Source organism: Dermacentor andersoni, chromosome 6 (genome assembly GCF_023375885.2).
Source record: "Dermacentor andersoni chromosome 6, qqDerAnde1_hic_scaffold, whole genome shotgun sequence".
NCBI classification, from domain to species: domain Eukaryota; kingdom Metazoa; phylum Arthropoda; class Arachnida; order Ixodida; family Ixodidae; genus Dermacentor; species Dermacentor andersoni.
Window position 1 is genome coordinate 89,536,069 of NC_092819.1, and position 25,348 is coordinate 89,561,416.

The 25,348-nt window shown below is 46.7% G+C and overlaps 1 long non-coding RNA gene across 1 annotated transcript in view; it reads right to left on the reverse strand.

The window, feature by feature from the left end:
* Positions 1 to 7,360: 7,360 nt before the first annotated feature.
* LOC126522542 (uncharacterized) overlaps positions 7,361 to 25,348 on the reverse strand; it is a 28,637-nt gene continuing 10,649 nt past the window's right edge. The window contains exons 2-5 of the long non-coding RNA XR_008610453.2: positions 25,094 to 25,248; positions 14,774 to 14,856; positions 10,367 to 10,444; positions 7,361 to 7,536 (exon numbers count right to left, since the gene is read on the reverse strand). This is a non-coding gene — a long non-coding RNA (uncharacterized lncRNA). The remainder of the gene's footprint in view (positions 7,537 to 10,366; positions 10,445 to 14,773; positions 14,857 to 25,093; positions 25,249 to 25,348) is intronic.

The window sequence follows — 25,348 nt, forward strand, 5'->3', positions numbered from 1 at the left end:
CCTTTCAAGCATGCGGCTCGATGCCAGACCGACAAGTCTTAATATACACTGGGAAACGAGGAATAAAAAGTGAAAAAATGTCAAAGGCAAGTGTGGTAAGTGAATGCACCTGTGATTCAAAAGCACATTGCGTGCTGCAGGAGCGACAACTTCGATAGAGCGTACGGGCCTTGTCTATCACCATCTTTGGAATGCTGCTGTGCAAATGAACAGTGGGAATGCGCAGAGAAGTCCTAGTGGCTCAACATTTTTTTCGCCCCGTGAAAAAGCCGGTAGAAATGAACTTTGATTAGTTGTCTTGTATTTATTACCATTATTGTTTTTTCGGGAACTTTTCCTAGTTTGCGGTATATCTGTTTGTCGCGCCTCACCATTTTCCCGGTAATTTGCCTCACAGGGTTAGTTCACGGTCTAATCGGTTGAGTATCGGGCTGCTGTGCTGAGGGAACCACGTTTTAAATCAACCGTTGGACGAAATTGGGTCAACAGATATATAAGGCTGGGTACATGCCGCTCTTCAACCGACATGTTTGACACAAATTTACGTCACCGGATATTGCTACATTCATCGTAAAGGCGTCAGGTTATGCCATCATAATTTTGATATCGGCGGCAAGATCATTACACTGAGCTGGTGTGAGCACAAAAATTCGGTCATGTAAGATGCTCCTGTAAAACGGCGATGTCGACCGCGGCGGAGCGAAGCAGGCGTTAAGCACTCCCCCTACGTGGGCCGATGCCGAAGATAGTGCAATGCCGGGCCGACCCGCGGCGGTGGTGAAACAGGCGTTAAGCATTCCCCATACGCAGGCCGATCCCGAAGATAGTGCAATGCCGGGCCGACCTGCGGCGGAGATGCAGTTTTTTTTCAAGATGATGGCTAATTGACTTCATTCATCGTCACAGTGCAACGTCCCAGGGCTTTCTGAGAAAGCTTCCTCCACAAGGGTGGTAAAAGGAGTGCGTGCTTGTACAGCACGCCGACGAAACCAACTGCATTCAGGTGTGCTTGAATGCTTCCAGCTTGCTTCCAACTGTCCACGATCGTGAACTGGCGCGGCGCGTGTGCTTTGTATGAAGAAACTCCATGGAGGCGTAGGTTTGTGGCGTCTAAAGACTACACGAATGGCCCAATATGGCCACAGCTACTTTCGTATCAAGGTGATCTGGGAGATATGACGGTTATTTAAGAAGACATATTGCGTGCTCGCAGTACTCCTGGAATCATATAAACGTGCGCTCTGAGAGCGCTGTAACTGTGTGCTACGATGTAACATGCACTGTGTTCGCTGAACCTGAAAATGAGTATCTCTAAACCTGTAAATACGTTTATAAAATACTTTCTTCTATACAAATGTGAATAAACACGCCATCTGGTTATTCAACCTCTCGTCCTCCAACTCTTCACAAAGAAAGAAACTGCCTTGGTCAAGGTATAGTAGACGACGTGAGCTCGCTTAGCCTACGTGTGACGCCCCTGTATTGTTGGCCAGGTACCCTTTGAGTAAGCAAGCCGAAGGTGTAGGCTAAGAGCAACCCTTTGTGGGACGCTCGACTCGCACAACCATGAACCCCTATCCCAACAATCTGTTCCACTGGGTATGCGCCGCCCTTCAACTGACCTCTTTGGAACCAACTTGGTTCAGTGCTGCTTGGCTTTACAAGCCGCAGTCAGAGCTCGAAAAGGGAGAAGATAACTGTCGAGGTAAATGCACTTAGCAATACACATAACCACATTCGTCTGTTCTGTCCCAAAAATAATGAACGACATTCTGCTTACACGCAATTACACTGATCTGTTCTACCTTAAAATTGTCTACGATATTCGGCTCAGATGCACCATTTGTTGGACAATCTGGCCACTTCTATAAGCCGCAGCGGGAGCTTGACGAAAATGTCCCCGTCTGGCTACATGCACACCTAATACAAGAAGTGATTCAGGGTTGGCGACACTGTAGCCAATTTAGCAGCTTTGCCACTAAATATAGCGGTTTCTTGCGCTGCTGAGCGGGAAAAGTTATTCTGTTGCGGGCGGGGCGGGGGAGGGGAGGGGGTGCGTTTATGTGGTTTTCATGTAACGTTGGCTGTTTTTTAGGTGGCACACATTTTCTCACAATAATTCGCGTTTACGTGCGACAAATGTGTGGCTTATTCATGGCCATTTTAATGTGAGAAGTTTGTGCAGCACCAGAAGGCCTGTAAACGACTATCATCTGCTCTGTTTCTTGACGTTAAAGGGGCTTACAATAATGTCACCTATGAAGCCATCTTAATGCGTTAGAACCTGTAGGACTTGGTGGTAAAACATAAATGTGGGTGTGCAACTACTTACAGAGGAGCTCATTCTACGTGCACACAGAAAATGGCCCGACATCCGAGCATTACGTTAGCCGAGGAGCGCCTCAAGGTGGAGTGCTGAGCCCGACGCTCTTCAATCTAACCCTCATTGGATTAACTGAGAACCTGCCAAGCACCAAACGACTTGCCATCTATGCGGGCGACATCTGCATTTGGGCATCAGGTATAACACGACTTCAGCTTCGCGCTCACTTCAAAAAGCAGCCACAATGATATCTTGCTACCTTCGTGAACAATGTCTTGAAATTTCATGCGTGAAGTGCGCAATGGTGGCATTCACGAGGAAGCCAAGGTCTGCCTAGGGCATGTCAATTAACGCACAACTTATACCACACAACAGAAGTCACAGGTTATTGGGAGTCGTAATTGACAGAGACCTGTCTTGGACTCCGCACGTGGATTAAGTGAAAAAGCGACTAAGTGCTATCTTTCAACTGTTAAGCTTCCTTGGAGGATAAAGTTGGTGAGTATTCCTGCGGTACAGCCAGCCTACAATATCCAACATCTGCAAGACTAACCTGCGTGCGATTCAGAGCATTCAAGCCCAAGCTCTTAAGATATGCCTTGGCTTATCACAAAGTTCGTCAACGGCTGAAACCATTGCCATTGCGCAGAATTACCCAATCACGACGCACATTATCGTTGAGACAATGCGTATGCATCTCAGACCTTATGGTAGGAACCCTTCCCACCACCTGGCGAGCCTCACTGCTGAAAGGCTCTGCTCGATATTTAGCGCTACCGTCAGTTCACATCGTGCGTCGTTTATTTCAGGGTACGCACCTGCGGCCAAGCCAGTGTTTCCTCCGTAGTGTTTGAGCCGTCCACAAGTACATATAATGATTCCAGGACTACAGAAGTCTGACTGTACCCTGCTGTAAAACAACTGAGCTTACTCCTTTTATATGAAAAGTATAGGGACCACGTGCACATCTATACCGATGGTCGACTACGTCGTCCAATTCTGGTAGTGCGGTGGTTACACCAATGCGAGAAATAACACAACGGTTAAAAACATCGCATGTAACGACTTTAACGGCGGCAGAGCTAACGGCTCTGCGTCGTGCACTTGACTTCATTGATTCTGGAAGACCTAGAAAATAGGCTGTGTTCTCTGACTCAAAACCGCCGGCACAGTGCACGTAGTCAGTTATCCGACGCGGATGTTATGAACAGCTGACATACGAAATCGTGAAACTTCATCATGTGCAACGAAAATGTCACACCAGGTTATCTTTCAATGGGTGCCTAGCCATTGTGGAATCAGCGGCAATGATTCCGCCGATAATGCTGCTCGTACGTCACATAAAGATGAGCACAGCGTTCAAATTGCACTTTCGAGTACAGACGCCGCAAGGCAACTTCGACACCTTGCACGCAGTCTCTAACTGACCGAGTGGAACTCGCCAAACTTAATACTCGCATGACTGCATCGACTAAACCGCTCACTGCAACTCCGACCTCCGTTCGGACACCTTCGACGTGAAGCTACGTTTCTCTGTCGCCTTTGCTTAGGAGTGGCCTTCACAAAGTCATACTCTACATTAATTGGAGTTACTGACAGTGCAGCATGCAAGGTCTGCGGCACCTAAGAAAATATCGACCACCTGCTGTGCCACTGTCCACATGATGCCCCAGAAAGACAAGAACTTGCCAGCGCTCTACAAAAAACTGGACCATCGGCCGCTTTCCGTGCAAGTACTGCTGGAACGCCGCCCCCATCGCTCGTCGTCCCATAAAGCGGTGAAGGCACTTTTGTGCTTCTTGAGGACGACGGGCTTGTGTGAACGTCTGTGTCTATTAGTGCAATTACTATTAGACCACACACGTCAGAAAACGCACCGCTAATTTCCTTCTTTCCTTCCCTCCTCTTTCCCCATGTCATCTTTGTTTTCCCCTTTCCCATTCCCCCGGTGTAGGGTTGCCAACCGGACGTTATTCTGGTCAACCTCCCTGCCTTCTGGTTTTCTCTTTCCTCCTCCCCGCCTAAACGTCACGCATGTCTAGTTTCCTCGGGCTCTTCGGGTCCTCGGTCCCGTCTTCAGTAGAGAATGGAAGTTTCCCAAAGATTTGCCGCTGTGCGACCCGCGTCGGTTATGTCTACGTTTGCACCGCCCTCTGTTTGTCGGCGTTCCGAGCGCTTGCATATCGTGGGTGCCTTTCCTTCTGCTCTCCCGTGGTGGCGGTGCCTCGTCAAAACATCGTGCTTGTTTACTTTCCTCTGGCTTCTTGGGGCGGCGGTCCCATGTTCCACGCGAATGCATATGTATAATAAAACCTCTCTGTAATGTGCTACACAACTTCGCTGGTCGTCTACTTTCACAGAGTTGAATGAGTCATGATCTTTGTTTTATATTCCAGTTGGCAACGCTAGTTGGTATACCGTTTTCTGTTACATTGCTTCAATGCTAATTTAACACCGACGTTCATCTAGAGTTGAGAGCTGTCGAATATTTTTTTTATAAATAAATGGGGAGAGTAAACTTAAAGCACCTTTGTTAGTATGCATGGCAATACAATGTTTGTGAACATCGCGCTGCCTCCTGATAAGTTTTCTGTATTTGTTCTCAGTCCAGAAAGACGCCAAGCAAGATTTGTTCTCCAAAGCAAGACGTCTTTCTTTTTCATTTTATTTCAATGTTTTATTTTAGTCTCCGAGCTGCTTCCAACGCATAATATTTTTGAAGTCCAATGTTATAGAAAAGGATTACTTTCACGTAAAACGTACAGTCACCGTCATAAGCTAAATAAACATTTTCAATCAATTTTTCAAAGGGAACCTAGAGTCGCACTTGAGCGCCACTTAAAACGAAGCCAACGTGGTGAAACTGTTGCACTTTTATGAGGGGTGCCCAGGCTTATTCACATGTCCCAACAAAGAAATGTGAGAACGAGGCGCAAGTTATATACTATACTTTTACAGAGTAGCCACCGCGACCAGTCTGCAACGTTGATTTTATTTTATTTCTTCATTTTGTTGTAGCCATCGCAGAAAAAAAAAGGAAGCTGCACTTCGTTGTTGATGGCATTGCCTCGCGTACCTTGCTTCGTTTTGCAGCTACGCGTGTAGCTTTGCTGTGAAGCGAGGAGCTTTGTTCGCCGTGCTGTAAAGAAGATGGCGGGTACTGCTTTGCTGGAAGTCAATTGATAGGGTGAGTTACTGACGGCAGCTGACAGTCAAAAATAACCACATTAACAAGAGAACAATGGTCTCAGTGCCAACAGCTCGCGGTTTGCGCTCGCTCCCTTCATCGATGATGACACCCCACTACTGCTCCATCACTCCAGCGGCGAAGGGGAGCCATCCTGGCCTCTCAAGACGATGAAAGGACGAGAGAGTCTTTATGCGGTTTCAGGCGGCTGACGTAGACCGTGTCGCGACCAAGACGACGCTTGTCCAAAGACGGTTTGACCAGCTCAATGACGTAGGTGACGGCGGACCGGTACTCGACGACGGGGTATGGCCCGTGATGCTTGTAGGCAGGAGAGTGGGACGGTAGTCTGGGCTAGTCAGGGGATCCAACGGCAAAATTCTGCACATGCTTATCGTCGTCGCGGCGATCTTTCTGGAGGGCTTGGCTGTCGGACGTGAATGAGCGGGCCAGCTGACGAGACTCTTCTGGAGGCTGTGCGGAAATTGGTCTGAATTCGGAGCCGTCCGGGTGGTACGGTAAAATTCTGTCAAGTGTGGACGATGCGTTCGCGGCCACATAAAAGAAAAAAAATTAAATATAGGGGTTTTACGTGCCAAAACCACTTTCTGATTATGAGGCACGCCGTAGTGGAGGACTCCGGAAATTTCGACCACCTGGGGTTCTTTAACGTGCACCTAAATCTAAGTACACGGGTGTTTTCGCATTTCGCCCCCATCGAAATGCGGCCGCCGTGGCCGGGATTCGACCCCGCGACCTTGTGCTCAGAAGCCTAACACCATAGCCACTGAGCAACCACGGCGGGTCACATAAGAGAAAGAAATGCCGAAAAGCCTCTCGTAGACCGTGTCGCGGAGTTGCAAGTATGCATAAGTAACGAAGGAGAACGACGTTCTAATTGGAATGGCCAGAATCAATGTACATCGCGAGCATGTCTCCGAGACACCTGAGACATCTGAGACGTGCGTGACCCTTGAGCACCTGATATTTGAGTGCCCCGCTCTCACTGCGTAGCGCATGTCGCTACTTAGAGGCTATTATTTCTTTGGCCTGTGGCGTACGACACTCGACGAATGCTTGTATCCCGGTGGTTATGCATATCGACACGAACTAGCTCAACGCGATCTCTCTGCATTTCAAGAAGTAAATAACGAACGTTCACGTCTGTAGGTTATTCTGCTTTCAGATGACAAGACCTGAGACTTTATCGCGTCTACTTTAACGTTTTTTTGTACGGTGAGATGCAGTGGTCGGCCCTACTATGCGTGACCTGTACTATGTGTGTTTGCGGCCTGCTTTATAATTTGAGATTTTTTATCTTGGTCTTTCTATTCTCATTGCTTCCCATCTCCTAGCTTCCGTGTTTACCGTTCTGTACCCTCCTATTTTCTGAAGAGTAGGTAGATGAGACCCTTCCGGTGGTAGCTGCCAGCCTGCTTCTCGCTTCCACATTCCGGTCAAGTGTATATATGCTTTAAAACAAATAATAATAATAATAATAATAATAATAATAATAATAAGAGTAATTGCTATAGAGCCACCATCTTATGCTTTGAGGAATATGGGAAAAGATCAGGGCTGTAGTAAACGTGAAATCAAAGGCGCGGGAGAGAAACGGGCTTTATTTCATATTTAGTAAAAGTTCTCGAAAGCGATATAAGCTAATAACGTTATAAAATGTGTAGCCTAATTAAAAGCAACTTAGTTTCTTGTTGAAACTACTCTAAAGAAAACGGCTTCGCTGGAAACGGAGCTATGATTCTACAAACTCACAAAAGTCTGCTGTCTTTATTTGTTTTTTGTTTTTTTTACGAGAGAATGCACCACCGAGCGCAAACGCAAGAGAACAATTTCCTGTTTGAGTGAAAGTATACTGGTGTATTCATTCAATGTTACATACAATTGTCGTAATACACTTGGTATATTTTGCCTCCCGGGCATGAACCTTCGTATTCTCTTATGCAGTTTTCTGATGGTCCTGATTTCACGTTGCTTTTCCAAATGTGGAGTTCGCATTTTGGTTGGCCTGTGACGGAAAACAAAAATTTTAGCATCTTTCATATTTTGTGTAATTCCGCTAGAGAACGTAACGCCTTACGGTAAATTTAGTTAATGTAGGTATTCTTGTGCAGTTGCTTGCTAGAAAAACATATTGATTAGAAATATTCCAGTTATCTTCTATATAACAAAACAAACACAGTAATACCGAAAATGCTTCCTGAAGAAGGCGTAGCCATGGGAAGTTTGATTTATGGTAATACAAGTGTGCGCTTAAGGGGTATTGTAGTTGACTGATTTGTAAGTAAAAATAGCAAGAAAGAAATTTTTAGTTGAAATTTTTAAATTTACATTGAAAGTTTTTTTGCACCAACGTCACAGACTTTTAAGGTGTCAGGAATGCCGCTGAATTCAAATGAGCATGTCCACTTAGGTAATTTTCTGGGGCCTTTCTATAAGTGCTATCAAGTTAAACTGAATTGAAGGTTTTACGTACCAAAACCGCGATTTGGTTATAAGACACGCTGTAGTGGGGGACTCCGGATTAATTTTGACTACCAGGTGATGCTTAACGAGACCCCAGTGCAAGGGACACGGGCCTTTCTGCATTTCGCCTCCATCGAAATGCGCCCTCTGCGGGCCAGATTTGATCCTGCGACCTGGTGCTTAGCAGCGAAACACCAGAGCCACTAAGCAACCGCGGCGGATGCCCTCAATTTCAGAAGATTAGCCTCCTCACCTGCGATATTTTGTTGTGACTTGATGGAGTAGAAAAAGCCGGCTTTAAGGCAAAGGATGCGAAGCGTCAAACTATTTCATTGCAATGTTGAGGATGGCAATTTGAAACCCGTAATACCCGAAATTGATTGTTTTATGAATGCGACCTGAACACTGACTGGCTATAACTCTAATTTGCAATATCTTCCTAAATAAGGTTTTAAGACGAGTGGGAAATTCTTCATCTTCCATGCCGTAAACAATGCGTAGGTAAAATATGATTTGTCTGCTTCATATTAGTCTCCTTTGAAAGTAGTCTGTGCTGTACACTCATTAGATAAGCCGATTGCTGAAACCCTACGTGTACTCGTCGCTAGTTATCCCAAACGCGTGAGTATGTGGGGCGTAATTGAGCATATCCTTGGGAGACCCGAAGGCAGCTCAAGGATATATTAGCTTTTAAAATCCCTTCTTGTCAACCACTGGTATATTACGAACGTTAAAAGGAAATTTTTTTTTCGTTTATAGCATCGTTAAATACGGCTGCAAGCACGTACATGGACACAAACAAAATAAAGATGTCTTCTTTTTTGTTCTGGTTGAAACTGTTTTATTTTGATTACCAAAGAGATCAAGACGTAACATCCCAGGGTCGGTTGCTACGTTCACAGTGCATTCCTGACTTTCACGTCTCACTGCATTTTAAACAAAACCTCACCTGTGATTTCCGTTGCCTGTGATGGCACAGTAACTCAGATGAAATTACTGCCATTTTTCTAGAAGCCAAGCTGATGGCACAAATATAACTAAACCATTTCAGTGCACTTCCTGAGGTGCCTCACTTCATATTCGTGTCGAATATATCACGTAATTGTTTCCGCGCTAATTTTGCAAAGGATCAAATGCAATGAGCGCTGTACATTCCGCAAGGTGTATCAAGATAATATATATTGCCAAGACAACAGAAAGAGAAAACCTACAATATACCCTCTCAATCTTATTGCAGTCATGGTATACACATTTGCCTGCAACTTTGTTTAGAGGTGGGAAGGAAATAATCCTCCACATCGAGGGTAGGCTAAATTGCCCCCACGTCGTACTCATTGTCGCTCCATTTTACCTAAATGTGCGTATTGTCGCGAGACACCACTTCTTTGCTAGAGGTACTGCCGTGGTTTAATGGATGTTCGATGCACCCCGTTCTTACAGTAATGGCGAATGAAAAGTTTTCCTTGCCCCCAAATTTGCAGCCAATAAACAAATTTTGCATGCACTTTGAGCCAGTGGTACAATCTTTTTTTTTTTTGGTGATAACAAAGCGCGCCGTCTCTTATCGTGCAATAAGTACGTGCCCAATTACTCTGTAATTAGGAGCACTCATTATACAGTGCACACAGTGTCACCCGACCACCTTGACGACAGTCCTGTGGAGTCTAGAGTGCCACAGAAAAAATATCGTATCGTTGACACATGTCTCGACAGTCAATCATAATTAGTGCCTCAAGGGGATACTTGGAGAACGTTTCTTTCGAGCAGGATCTTTAAAACCAAGTTTTAAATAGCAGTTTTTTTGTCCTATATATTCAAAATACACCACAGAATATTCTGTTCCGTTGAATGGTGCTTGTTTAAGATATCACTTCGAATAAAGAGCCAACATGGGCTCTTTAATAGTTCTACAAGGTAAACTTCGCATTATTGTGGCATTTGCGCGTGCTCAATTTTTTTTGCGGTACTGATGTCTTCTTTTTTGACTATTTACACAGCAGCTGTTTACTTTCTATTTAGGGATGTTGGTAGGTGGGAATACATTGTTTCAAACTAGATAGGTTAAAAGCAATACGGCCCTGGCTATCTTGTTTCACTTAATAAAAATGAGTAAAAATTTTTTACGATGTGTTCATAATGCAAGTCATTATGTAAAACATCCGGGAAATGGCTGGCCGAATCACTGTATTGTGAAGCATAATGATGCGATGAACGCTGAAGTCATAGTATACAATGGCCAGTCCCTGATAAAACAATTTCTAATATTCTATTGCAAGCTGATTCAACATCATGTATTTCTAACTCTTCTCCAAATCCATCAAAATAAAAACAGTTTCGCATGCAGAATACGAATAAAATTTGTTGTTGCTTACAGTTTCCGTCGCTGAAAGTAATAACAGCACAAGCAGCCGCTGAATCAAAATATTCGAATCGATACTTTCTCCTCAGTCCTTTAAAGGAAATGCATGTCATGCGCACTTATTAGGTGAAGTGCTTTGCCAGGCAATTATGAAACAAATTAATATACACCAGATTACTGCATGCACAGCATTGGGCATCTTCCTGCGATGGAGAGAGTAAATGATCAATGGTGCGAAATATGCGTATGCACCCCTATAAAGCCAAATCAAAGGGAAGCACGCATTACCTTAATGAGAGTCCGTCCACGCCGAGCGTTGCAATGGGGGCGCTCATCTACTACAGATCTTTCTGTTATCATTGTGTGAATAATTGCACGTGCTACATTTCAATTGCTTAGGCAAAAGTTTTCGCAGTGTCGCGGCTGTTTCAATTTCATCAAATGACAGAAAAATAGGGGCAAATAATAGCTTTGCTAAAATAAAGTGCCTGGAGCGTTTACAATATATGGGTTTTTGATTGCTATAGCATTTATATGGTCGTTCCAGGTGCATTACCGCCGTCGGCATCGCCCGATGTTCCGTATAAAGTCGAAGTGCGATGACATCAGGACCACGCGCCGTATGCTTTGTAAGGGAGTTAAATCGTGCTAGGCTGAGCCGAGTATGGTGGTTCTATCTCGCGCGGGCAGTGAAGGAAGGTGGGGAGGAAGTACGTCGGTTTCTATTGCGCTAGGCACCGGGCAGACGTTCTACGCCAGTGGCGGCGGCGTATGGCACGTCTGAGCGCAGCCATATCTTCAAAGCTAGCTGTGATGGGCATATAATCTAGGAGTGCTGAGGGCTTATAGCTTTGTGCGCGCTTTATTCTCGCCGCCTGGTTCGCGTTGAAGTGAGAGGCAACACGAAGACCATTTCGCCCACTGTGGCTGCCGCGTTTCCACATGGCAGCGTTTTCTTTATACGGCCGATAAAACTACGATTCTTACTTCGTATAGCTGTCTAATAATTTGCTATCGTAGTCGATGCTTTGCATTTCGGGCGAAACTACGACTGTTTGTAAAGATAGACATTCTTGTTTTACTCAAAGTTAATTAAGATAATCTGTCTTGTTTACTTTCTGTTAATGCGCCGCTGAAAGCCACCACATTTCAAATTATTTCAGAAAAAATTGACATTTTGCTCCTGAGGCAAAAAAAAAATTAGAGGGAAAGCCCTCAATATGTTTTAGAACATGGTAAATGCTAGATGTAACAATGTCTATCTTCACAAAATATTGCCAGTTTCTCCCGAAAGGCAAATCATCGATTGTGATAGCAAATCATTAGGCAGCGCTACACGAAGTAAGAATAGTAGGAATTGCTATAGCGTTCTGTTCCTGATTAGGATGCGTTTACCTGCCGTCTTCTTGTGACCAAAACAACGTGGCAGCTGCTGGTCTGCCCGCAGTTGAAAAAAAAAAAAGAAACAAAGCTGCAAAGCGAATGTAACGGCCCGTATCCTGCATGTTGTCTATCAGAACATTTCATACGTCTTCTGTTCTGAGACGCCCGTTAAACCTTCTTGGGCTTCCCGTTTACGTAACTTCATGCTTTGCACTGAATAGGACTTTACCAATAAATGCGACAAACGGAAGTACGACGAAGCTAGCCGTAGGCATCCAGCGTGGGTAGCTGATGAGCGCTGATAAGCGATAAGCTCCACGGAAACCGCAGACGACATTATGTGACGTTCCGCGCCGCGAGTTCGATCGAGCTCGAAAAAAAAAAAAAAAGAGCAAAAAAAGTTTGGCAGCATGTTGCACTCTTTGGAACACTTCAAGGCAAAGGCCTGCTGCGCACTTTGTAATGCATTAGGTTATACAATCGGGGACCAGACTTCTTGCAAGACACAACGAGCCGCAGTGTGAAACACACATGTGGCGCATTTAGGGCGACCTTTCTTTTTTTTTTTTTTTTTTGAGGAGGTCGACCTCCTCAACGACACATGCGAGCCCTTAATGTACTACCTAAAGGTGAGGCATGCTTGTCGCCAGTATGTGTTACAAATGTCTAACACAAGGCAAACAGAATTACGTTGCATCCTCACAGCTGCGGAAAGCAGCACTCGAGGTCTAACGTTTTGTTCCCGCCACTTCCACGTCGCGCCTCGTTTCTCGCTTTTGTAGTGTACTTCCGAGGCCTACGGCACAAACCGCTAGGCCACGGGCGAGTGTCCTCCATTGCCAGCTCTCTCGCTTCGCAGTCGGCTGTAGCACAACCGCCGCCGCCGCGTGACGCCAGTGGAGCAACACCTGCTTTTCTTTCTGCGCGCTCAGCTCGTTTGCCTCTCCACCCGCCTCTCGCTCGAAGGTGACGTGCGCGCCGCTCGTTCCCTCTTCACACGCCTCACTCTCGGAGAAGGTCACGTGGGTTTCTGCAACATTTTTTTGCGCCTACCGTCTTTCGCTCAGGGTCACCGTGCAACGAGCCACCTAAGGTAACCTAAGGTAACAGTAACAATTAACCACATAATCTTTCGCTTTGCGTTGCAAAACTATGATACGATTATAAAGAACGCTAAAATGGGAGATTCTAGAATATTTGCGAGCACTTGGTTTTTTTTTCAGTGCACCTGAATATAAGTACACGAGCGTTTTACTTTGGTATTAATGCAGTAACGCTCCAGGTAAATTTTTGCCGTCGTCCTAGCCATGATGTACCATATAACGTCCACGTGCGATGAAATGTGGTAGCGTCCCGCGCGCGATATGCCCTAAGTTCAAGGGAAAGAATGCAAGGGTGAGTCAAGAAGGGTGGTGGCTGGATGGGCTGTCTTGCAGCGCCCAGTTTTGAAGGTCATGCGATGAAGCTCGCGTAAAGCGTAGGGAAGAGGTGAGTGCAATCAAGCGCATGCTAGGGGGTGGAGGAGGGCGGGGGCCGAAGAGTGCGTGTCTTCGTTTCTATAGCCAGGCCGTGACTGCCCTGGCTTTCCGCGCGGCTGAATGCATACATGGTCCTTATCTTAGAGGTAATCAGCGGCGGGCGAAAAGATTCGGCGATCGCGATGGTCAGTGTGTGCTGCTTTACCGCTCATCTACAGTTGGAGGTCGCGTAATCTCAAGTTTACGCAGCCGTGTTGTAGTGAGAGGGAAGCATTTGCTCCCCTCTGTCTGGGATCTTCACACCATCATTGTGACAGTGGGTTCTATCGGTCACCGAGGGAGACCTGTTCATAGTTGCTTGGGAGCGCGCGACACCATACTCGTTAATTTATTGGTAACGGAATGCTTACTTCAATTTTACGGCCGACAGGACAACGAACCTTATTTCGTGCTGTTGTCTAATACTTTCCTATTGCCATGAAGGATTCGGCCTTTCAAGTGAAAGTGCGACTCTTTTTTTTTTTTTTTTTTTTGCATTTCGCCCCCGTGTAAATGCGGCTGCTGAGATCAGGATCGAACGTGTGACCTCGAGCTCAGTAGCGCAACGCCATGGTCACTAGATCACAGCTTCTGTGAAAAAACAAAAGGGTGACTCCTCATGCCCGCCGCGCGATTGTGGATGTTCAGCGAAGCCTCAGCAAAAGCATCTCCACAACTGCTGAGGGGTGTGTGAAATGCTTTATTGATGGTTCGGATACTTGTCTTGAGCTTGTTGTTTATTGAAACGTATGTTGTTATGTGCTTTGTAAGGCTGATCTCAATGAATGTATGCACTGTTCGCTTCACAACAATATATGTAGATCTACCACCCATCTTTGAACCTGCGTGAAGCGTAGCTTTCCTGAAGCGGTTAGTAAAATGTTACCATGTTTGGCCATTTCATTCCCCCGTCTTTGACGTAAAGGAAGCTGATGTGCGCTCATGTGTTTTCGCGCACCAGTGCCAAGCAATGTGACAAACACAGTAGTCTGAATGAGCTAGTTGTCGTGGGCACGATGACAGTGTACGTGAGATTGTGGTCTTATTGATATAATGAGGCCGATCGTGGCCTTACTACAATAACGGGCTGCTGTGCTGGGGCACCACGGTTTCATTCCGCTATCGCACAGGTAAGTAAACTTGTTTTTGAGTGAGATACTTCGCAAGATATTCGCAGCACCGTGCTGCCATGGTCAGGCAAGAGCCCGAGGAATCGATAGATACCATAGCGTTAAACAGGAAGCGTGGTAAGGAACCTCATTGTTCCTTCATGTCGGGACAAATTCGTTTGTAATTTCACAACCTGCAAATACCCGAAAATTTTAAACAGCCACGCGTATATTGTGTGAGCCCAGCAATGTTTAGTGGCCCCGGTACCCACCAGGAGTGCACTTGTCAAAAAAAAAAAAAGAACCAAAACTATCCCTCGCTTTGCTTCGCACGGCTAAATTATGGAATCGCTGTTGGTAGCGTTGACTTCTTCACCGTTACGTGATCGTACATAGTTTGTTCGTAATTACCGCCTTGTGTAGCTCGGATCACAGGTGGACTGTCGGCAGAGGGCCTCTTCGATATTTGTGCATTTACATAGGAGGCCCGGGAGCTGCAATAAATTACATGAAACTTCAGCACCACATAAATCAAGCAGCCGAGAAAAGGCGGTATAAATGTGTTTTCTAGAAAACAAGGTGATTAGTTTGCCTTTGGACTGATATGTTTTTTGGACACAGTGGGTTTTTATTGTGATGAATTGGCACAAAGGGAAACAACGTTAACACAGCATGGGAAACGAATACAAAAGAAAGACAAGCAGACTGGTTCCTTCCAAGACTGTTTACTTGCCGTACACAGATGACTTAAGAGGAAGCTTTAGCTCGGGTGCTCCTATCTAAATACATGCAAAAGGAGAATTCGTTTTTCACGGCAACCACTGCACCAAATTTGACGGTGTTTGCTGCATTTAAAAGAAAAGCTTAAAATCTAGTAACTGTTGGTTTCGAATTTTCGATTTAGGTCGTCAAATTTTTATAAAAATTTGGCAAACATCGAAAATTTTCAGAAAACGAAACTATCAAGTTTACAACTCGGTAACTCAGCAAGGAAAAATGATATCGCAATTCTGTGAATTGTACCTGATAGCACATCTAAAGCGGACAAAATTGATATGTTACACATGAACCTCAAAAAATGGAGTATTGTGTAATTACAACTTTTGCAGAACCTTTGTAAACAACGTAACAAATTCACGTAAAATGTAAACTGACATATCAAATTTGTCCGCTTTGAATGGTCTAATGGATGCCGTTTACAGAATCGCGATATCTGTTCTTGATGCAGAGCTATTAGCTTTTAAACTTTGTGCTTCTATTTTTTTTCAAATGTCTGAATTTTTGAAAATCCTTTTAACAAAATTCAAGCCCTAAACCAACATTTCGCTTCCAACAGTCACTAGAATTTAACTTTCTCTCTCAAATGCAACAAATTTCATTAAAATCGGTCCAGGGGTTATCTCAGAAAAACGTTTTTGCGTTTTTACATGTATTTGAATAGGCCGCGTCGGAGTTGGGCCCGAGCTAAAGCTTTCTCTTAAAGGGACCCTGAAACGATTTTGGCGATTTTCTACAAACGTACTGAGTCGTTAGAGTAGGTCCTTCTGATCATTAATTGACACATCTAAGTGCTCTGCGTAAAGCGTGTAATTTATCATAAGGTTTTAAAAATGCACATCGCTGTCGATCGCAGCGCACTGCTCGGCGGAATTTTAAGCCGCCCCTACCCATATGATGCAAATAACCCATATGACGTCACGTGGGCGAGCTATCTGATTGGCTGACCAGGGCGCGTGATCGATAATTTTTCTAACTTTATGGTAAACAAATGATCTTCGTAATAGTTGGAATGTTAGTTAATTTGTTTTTATAAAGAGAAAGTAGCAGAAAGAGAATGCACAAGAACAATTTTTCAGTACACTTAAGCACTTCCGGCACACAGCAAGTGTCGTCTGCTTGTGTTACAACGTACTCCATTTTGACGAGAGCTCCGCGGTCAGAGTTGGTCTCAGTCTTTTCGCGAGCACTATGATTCGACTTTGTTGCCTTGTGGACTGCAAACGTAGTGACTGGCAATATGTCAAGCTGCGACATCGTGTCCCTCTGCAGGGCAGCGTACGAGCGAACTGGCTGCTGCGCATCGGACTGCCGCTATCCGATCGGCGCCAGGATTTGCGCGTTTGTGGCCGTCACTTTACACCCGAAGATTACTAACGCACTAGCGTTTCGCGAGTCCCGTATTAGGGCAAACGTAAGCGCAAGGGGACAGGGTCTGGCCGCTTGACTGTGCCGTAACGGGATGAGCCGAGATGAGCAAATGTGAATGGTCTGCACGGTGCAGCCACCTGGTGGCATAGAGCTCAACCATACACAGTAGCAGCAACGAAGCGTATTCTTTTTTGCTGCTGGTGCGTATTTTTCGCAGGAGTGTAATCATCAACACATTGTTTTTATAAATGTTTAAAATGTTTTACACTTGGTTAGAGCAATATTAGCGCTGTGTTTGGCTGGTTAAGCGCTGCGCCAAAAAGTGTCTAGACCGTGCAGACCCATCAGGCCGCTCACGTACGTCTGCGCCAAAGTTCCTTCATCAGCTTGAGTTTATGCCTCCAGTCATTTGCCGATATGACCAGCTTGCCTGTGGCTAACGGAATACCAGACACGTTCGGCGCTACGACAGAATGCTCGCAACGCACGCTGCTTCGATAGCTCTCGCTTGGGGTCGACAGCCAAGCGGCTAGCGGAGAGGTTTCGCGCGGGCGGGGGCGGGCTTAAAACAACCGGAAGTGGACGATGTGACATCGCATCGTGACGCAGGACCAGTGAAGGCGGAGCTTAGCCCCGCTCGCTCGGCGAACGAGTTGAGGAGGAAAAGCATGGCTGGGGAGGAGGGTAACTTCTAATCGCTTGTAGCTCCATTAATACGTAACGCTTCACTTAAATTGTGGTGCGAATGTTCTACTTAAGCTGTACCCTACCCGTCTACAAAATTTGTCCGAACCGTTTCAGGGGCCCTTTAAGGGCATATATGTACGCACTGCTGCTATAGCCCTTGTGGGGCTCCAGCATGTAAAATAAATAAATATATCTTTGGGCAAAAGGAAAAGACAATCAGTCGACTATAGTATAGTGCTGTAGGGTCAGAAAATTTCACAATCCAATGTTTAAGTGTACTATCAAGGTGTCTGAAAATCAACAAACTCAATAAAATAAGCAATCGCACAACATTTTTCTTACGCCAAATTTATGCTAATAAAAACTCATAAAAGCTCTCTCTTTAAAAAAGCTCTCTCTAGCGCCGTGTCGTCGTTTTATTCCGTCAGTTGTCCTTGTCTTGGGTGCGCTGTTACAAACCTTACCATGAAGCTCTCTCTTCGTTAACCTTTGGCCATCTTACATACGATAAAGACGAGCTATGATTTAATTTTGTCTAAGTTATGTTTTCTTTACGTGTACACAATGCTTCACGACTTCAAGTTTACCAAACAGTTAGAAGAATGCCTCAATTTTACAAAATTATGAGAAAGGAGGCTTTGAATAATTGAGGAATATTTTCACCAAATTTCGTACATCCCAGAGAACAGGCTGGCTTCAGCTAGAAGTATTCTTAAATGTATCACATCGGTGTCATCAGTAAGGTCAGTAAGAAGTTTGGGGAGTACAAACAACATCTCCCTATGGCATCACAGCTTATGAAAAGGTATTTCATCCAGCAGAATACCAGCAGTCGTGGAAGCATTGCGTAATCAAGGAGTACACGAACCACACGCGTTATCCTTTTTTAATATCTCTAAAGCCTCCACAGCAGACTTTATTCTTCCGAAGAGAAGCAGAAAAATACCGATCAAGATAGCAGTCAGGCAAGAAAACGCTGTCTCTTCAATGTTATTTATTGCATGCTTAAAAAAATATTCAAACTATTAGACTAGGAAGGATTGGGAATGATGATCTACGGCGATTACCTCTGCAACCTCGAGTTTGCAGATGACATTTTTCTGTTTAGAAATGCTGGGGATGACTTGCTATAAATCATTTAGGATCTTAGCCGCGAACGTGTAGGAGTAGCGTTTAGACAAAGGTAATACATGCACCGTGGCAATTGCAAAAAAATTCAAGATTGGCAGTCAGCCTCTTCAATCTGTGGAACGGTAAGTTTGTCTAGCCTAATGGTCGAATGAAGACGATGATGAAATGGCCACGATGGCATCACGACCACGAACACATGCCTGGTGACCAGAACTGTTAGACAAGAACGACAGAAAGTTGAGCTAGTTGGTAAGGAGCTACTTGGAAAGGAGACAAATTGCGGCACTGCGCCGGCCGGACGGACGGACGGACGGACGGACGGACGAACGAACGGACGGACGAACGAACGAACGAACGAACGAACGAACGAACGAACGAACGAACGAACGAACGAACGAACGGACGGACGGACGGACGGACGGACGGACGGACGGACGGACGAACGGACGAACGAACGAACGAACGAACGAACGAACGAACGAACGAACGAACGAACGAACGAACGAACGAACGGACGGACGGACGGACGGACGGACGGACGGACGGACGAAGGTGAGTCAGACAGACAGACAGACAGACAGACAGACAGACAGACAGACAGACAGACAGACAGACAGACTACAAACATCTCAAGTAGGCAAACAACGCTAATTGCATCAAAGTCTCCAATCATTGTATTCGACCAGTACTAACCACTGGGGCAGAAACTTGGAGGTCAACCCGGAATTCAGTAGTTAAAGACGGCGCAATAAGTGATGGAAAGGAAAATGGTAGGGGATACGTTAAGAGACCGGAATACATCGGTGTCCATTAGAAGCAAAAGAGGGTAGCTGATATTCTACTTTATACCAAGTGCAAATAAGGAGCTGGACAGACCATGTAATGTCTAGGGTAGACGAACGACAGTATATTAAAGTTAAGGAATGAATGCCAAAGCAAAGAAAGCACAGTCGAGAACGTCAGAGTATTAGGTGGCGTGATGAAACAAAAAAAATGAGTCATAACTTGGAACAGCTAGCACGAGAAAGGAGAATTGTAGGTCACCTCGTCTCGTGTTCGTCCTAGCAGTGAACATGAAATGAGGATGATGATAATGATGATGTGCACAGGAACACGGATTTTGTTGGCAGAATAGAGGGGCATTGTCTGTCGCGGCAGCTGAGGATAAAACCTATCAAGTCATTTTATAAGGTGAATGCACCCCTCAAAAGACAACGATGCTTATTCTAATGAAAGTCTGAAACTGCTTGTATGCAATATTTCCACCAACAGCACCGGCGTATGAAAGTGCTTTATGTTACCGTGTACTGGAAGTTTATAAACAGGGATAAGGTTCCTCAGAAAGGCTGGACGGACGGAAAAAACTTTAATGGAAAAAGGACCTGCGAGGTTGCCAGCCCGGGCTCAGGCCACCCGGGCATTGTGTGCGGTGAGGCATAGCCTTTCCACCGCTGCCCGGGCCCGCTGGATAGCCCATAATTGGTCGTTTAGTTCTGAGCTAGTCAGAGCGCTTAGCCATCGCTCCTCGAGAAGGTCCGGTTCTATGTTGTCCTCTACGTATACTGAACTGATCTGTGTGCACTTCCACAAGATGTGTGCCATGTCTGCGTGTTCGTGTTTGCAGAGCTTGCAGCTAGCGTCTGGATATTGTGTTGAATTTATTCTGTTTAAGTGTACTGGGTTTCGGAACGTTCTGGTTTGCAATCTTCTCCAATCTGTTTCTTGAGACCTGTCGAGTTGTTTGTGGGGTTGTGGGTATGCTTCTCTTTGTTTCGTGTAGTGTGTCAGTATGTCGTGGTACGTGACCAGTCTGTCCCTGTCGTCTTTTATCGCTTCTTCGTCGTCGTCGCCTCCTCCGTCTTCTCCATCGCCTCCGCCGCAGTCCTTCCCCCTTCCCCGGGGGTTGCGGGGTGTTGGGCCGTCACTGGCCGTGCCGCGGTGGGTTAGTTTTCGCGCGACTCGGTGGGCCTTCTCGTTGAGGTTGGGAGGGGCACTCATGGTAACTTCTCCCATATGTGCCGGGATCCAGTTGAGGTATTTGGGTGTAATTGTGCCGTTCCTAAAGTCTTCTGCTCTGTGGTTCAGGATTTTGGCCGCCTCGGTGGAGACCCAGCCCTTTGTGAAATTCCTAATAGCCGTCTTGGAGTCGCTGATTATTGTTCTGTATTGTTGCCGACCGCTGATTATAGCCAATGCGATTGCCGTTTCTTCCGCTGCCTCCGACGATCTAGTCCTTACGGAGCCCGCAGTCACGGTCTTCCCTTTCGTGCATACGACCGCCATTGCGAAGAGGGAGTTACCTTTGTCAGCGCCGACACCACCATTGTCGTCCCTGTTTCGGGGGTACCGCGCGGCGTCTACGAAGAGCACCCCCTCCCGCGCGCCGTGGTTTTTGAGAATCGTTTTCGTGCGGCATTTCCTTCTCTCGACATTGTGCACGGGGTGCATGTTCTTCGGGATATTTTCCGTGTTAATTGCGGCTCGGACGTCTGGGTGAATCTGCATCTTGGGGCCGTTCATTCCGTGGTAGTTTATGCCGATCTTTTCCATGATTTCTCTGCCCGCCTTGGTTCCGGAGAGTCTTTCGAGTTGCGCTATTCTCTGTGCTTCTGCTATCTCCTCCAGCGTGTTATGCACGCCGAGTTGTAGTAACCTTTCGTTTCTTGTGTATTGGGGGAGACCCAGAGCTGTTCTGTACGCTTTTCTAATGAGCGCGTCGATCCTGTCTTTCTCGGCCTTGTTCCAGTGGACGAATGCCGCCACGTACGCGACGTGGCTGATCGCGAAGGCCTGAACGAGCCGTACGACGTTTCTTTCTTTAATGCCCCTCCTGTTGTTGGAGACTCTCTGTATTAGCCGAATGGCCGCCGTGACTTTCTTTTCCAGGCGTGTTATAGTTTCCGTGTTTGTTCCCCTGGCTTCGATCCAGAGACCCAGGACTCTAATCTTTTGGACCATGGGTATCTCCGTGCCTTTCCTCGTGGTTAATCTGATTCCCCTTTTGTGTAGTTCCGCTACGTCTCTGGGCGGTTTGCCGAACCTCCTGGGGCGGTAGAGCAGCAATTCCGATTTTTCCGGCGAGCATTCAAGTCCGGTGCCCTCTAGATGATTTTCGATTGCCTCCACCGCCCCTTGAAGCCTGTTCTCCATATCGCCCTCGCTTGCGTCTTTCGTGGTCCAAATCGTAATGTCGTCTGCATAAACGGTGTGATTAATGCCTTCTATTCGGTCCAGTTTTTCCGATAGTCCGATCATGACGAGGTTGAAGAGCATCGGTGACACGACGGACCCTTGCGGCGTGCCAGCGCTGCCCATGTCCACCTGGATACTCTCCTCCTCGTCCAGTCTGATTCTGGCTGTTCTTCCCGTAAGGAAATTTCGGATAAAATTATACGTTCGTTCGCCCAGGCCGAGTTGCACGATTCTGTCGAGTATGGCCGTGTGCTTGACCCTGTCGAAGGCCTTCTTTAGATCAAGTCCAAGTATTGCCCTCAAGCCCCGCCCCGTGGTATCTATGACTTGCTCCTTTAGTTGTATCATGGCGTCTTGTGTAGAGAGCCCTCTTCTGAAGCCAATCGTGTTGCTCTGGTACAGGTCGTTTGACTCCAGGTAGCCGTTAACTCTACTCAGGCAAGCGTGCTCCATCACTTTACCAACGCAGGAAGTGAGAGAGATCGGCCGCATGTTCTGTATTTCTAAGGGTTTACCCGGCTTCGGGATGAGGATCACGTCGGACCTCTTCCATTCGTCGGGTATCCAGCCGTTCCGCCAGCACTCGTTGATGTAGTCTGTCAAGCGGCTCGTTGCCTGGTCGTCCAGATTCCGGAGCATCTTGTTGGTCACTTTGTCGGGGCCCGGAGCCGACTTGGTCTTGATGGTCTGCAGGACCGCCTTGATTTCTTGCTGGGAGAAATCTCTGTCGAGGTCTTCGTTGGGAGAGCCCGAGTAGTTCCGGTGTTCAACGGCTGGAGGTCTCTCAAGGTAGAGCTTGACGATTTCATCACCCATTTCACGGATGTTTCCTTTGTACTTGTGTCTGAGCTTGGTCATTTCCGCTTTCGCCGCTGTCTTCGTTCCCGACGGGTCGAGCAGGTGCTTGAGGATCTTCCACGTCTTGCCCGTGTTGATGTTGCCGTCCATGGCGTCGCATACCTCGTCCCAATCCTGATTGCATAACTGGGCACAGTGTGCTTCGATGGTCTTGTTTAGTTCCGCGATTTTGCGCCTTAGATTTCTATTGTGTTTTTGCCCTTGCAGCCGTTTCTGGATGGATTTTTTGGCTTGTACGAGGTGCGCGAGCCTGCTGTCCATCCGCGGAGAGTGACCACCACCGCTGTCGTCGTCTTCATGTTCGCGTCGAGCCTCCCAGTCGTCCCACTCCATCTCGGTCGTGGCCTTTTCTACGTCTCGTAGCAGCTCTCCGTTCCATTCCTCTATGTTTCTTATGGGTCCCTGTTCTTTTTCGTCTCTGATTTTGCGGAATTTGTCCCAGTCTACTAGCCGGAACTTATGTTTTATTCCCTTCGTGACGCGGGCCTCTCCTAGGGCTATGCTGAGTATCCTGTGATCGCTCCCCAGGTCCTCGAAGGTGTTCTCCCAGGTGATTCTCCCGGCTCTCCTGCATAGCGTTAGGTCTGGTGTGGTGTCCCTATGGGGGCCCGCACCCACTCTGGTGTGTGAAGCCGGCTCGTTGAGAAGGGTTAGGCCGGCCTTTTCTATGAGGTCGGCCAGATTTTTTCCCTTCTTGGACGAGTGTCCATATCCCCATTGCGTGTGTGGAGCGTTGAAGTCTCCACCGATGACGAGCCTGTTGTCGCCGGCGATGGTCAACGTTTCGTTTATTAAATCTTCGAAATTGTGTGTTAGGCCCTTTTTGGACGGGCTGCTGTAGACGTTCAGGACGAAAGTGCTGCTCTCCTTCTTGCTGCGTGGCACGACTTCTATGAGGATGTGGCTAATGTCCGTAATGTTTCTCATAATTCTCGGGATCGCGACCAGTCCTTTTTTGACTAATGTGGTCACGACTATGTCCCTCCCCGTCCCTTTTGTGCGTTGTTTGTGGGTGGCGTACCCGGCAATTTTGGCGTGGTCGAATGTTTCCTGGAGAATGATTACGTCGGGCTTTTGTCTTTTTGCGGTCAATTTAATGTGTTGTGTCATTGTTGCTTTTTTGTTTGAGAAGCTGCGGCAGTTCCACTGCCAGATGACGAGTCTTCCCTTTTTGGTGCCCGCCATCTTTACGAGAGCTTCTTCTCCAGCTCTGCGAGCCGCCTGTCGTACTTTAGGGCCTGCGCCTTCCTCTCTGCCTCGCTGTCACTAATGCGCGCCGCCAGCATCTCGAACATTTTCTCCATTTTGTCAGAGAGTTTGTTGAGCATGTCCTCAAGCACGTCAGTTTTTTTTGTGCTAGGTCGGGGTCTCTTGACCTCCTGTACCGAAGCGACCTGTTCGGTGGTCTTGGTCTCCGGGATTTTACGCTTGGCGCCCAGTGGGTGTGCTACATCTGCTAAGATATCCACTTCCTCCTCCATGGCTTCAGTGGATGGGGTGGAGACGGAGGCGAAGGCGGCTGACGGGGGCGACGATTGTGTCTGCATTTTGGTAAGTATTTCATTAAGTGTTTTCTGTAGTTCGTCAATTTTTTTGGCTGATTCGCTGTTTTGTTTTTTTGCCTTTTCTAGCTCCTGTCTGAGTAGCTGGTTTTCCGTTCGATATTCCTTCACGCGTTCCTCTATGTGATCGTACCTGCCCCTATCGTTACTGGTATTGCCGGACCTTCCCGATTCGCGATTGGCCACTTCGTCTGACCAGCTCACCTTTGCTGGTGTCGTCTGTTCTTGATTCTTCCCCTTCGTGTCGGGCTTCGTCCCCCTTGAGGTGGATATGGACCCACTCCCGGTCCTGTCCCTGTTCCTGGACCTGGACCTCGAGGTCGGTCGTCCCCGCGCTCCCGGCCTAGACCTGGATCTGGATCTGTCCCTGGACCTCGAGATCGGTCGTCCCCGCGCACCCGGCCTGGACATGGATCTGGATCTGGACCTGGACTTGGATCTGGGTGCGGGAGATGGTTGTCTGTGGTTGCTTTCCCCGCCGTCAGGGTCTTGTGAGCCGGCTACTCGCAAGAGTTCTTCCTCGTTTCGATAGGAGGACCTATCTTCATCAAAGGTGGCCTCGTCATCATCGGCATGTTAGTTTTAAATGGTTAGTGCAGTGACGTCACGTGCGGTTGTTGTAGGTGGCAGCTGTTTGCAAAGGGAGGGACTTCAAGAAGAACGAGCACTGTCGCCTGACCTCTGTGAGCGTGGTTCGTCTTACGAGGGCACGATATCGGGAGAGTGGGAAGGCGGGAAGAAAAGAAAAGAAAGAAAAGAAGAGAAAAAAAGGGGGGGACACGAAAAAAAAAGAAAGAAGAAGAAAAAAAACGAGGTGCATAGGGGGGGGGGGGGAGGCTTTTGGGAACACCGCGCTATAACGCACTATAATGCGCTGTACTTGCCAAAGTTGTGAATAATTACGCTGAAATGGCACATATGTACAATTTATACTCGTTCCCTACACTCCTTCACGACACTAATGCATCCTTATATTACCGGCCGCTTTCCGCAGAGATAGTGCGTATTGCTTAACACATTGTTGTACAGAGAAAGTTTTGCACACTTTACGACACCCAAATAAAGTTTTGTTAGCAGAAAATCAGCATAAATTTGTCAAGCACTTAAGGTTTTATTTCTATTTGATCGGAGCTTGTGGCAGAAGGTTACTCACCTTCCGTCATGCTTTCGATAAGCCTCTACGAAATCAATAGCCGTCGCATTCAAAAGTCTTATGTAGTTGATGTAGATACATCTTGGATCGCCGCCACTTATTTGACGGGAATAACTTCTGTAGTACATATATATTTTATCTTCTGCCTGAAGAAACTGAAATAAAATATACGAGAATAATGCCGGTTTCATTCGAATAAGTTTGCCAGTTTGACGATCGTGAAAGTCTGCAAGTTAGGCAAATCGGAGCGGATTC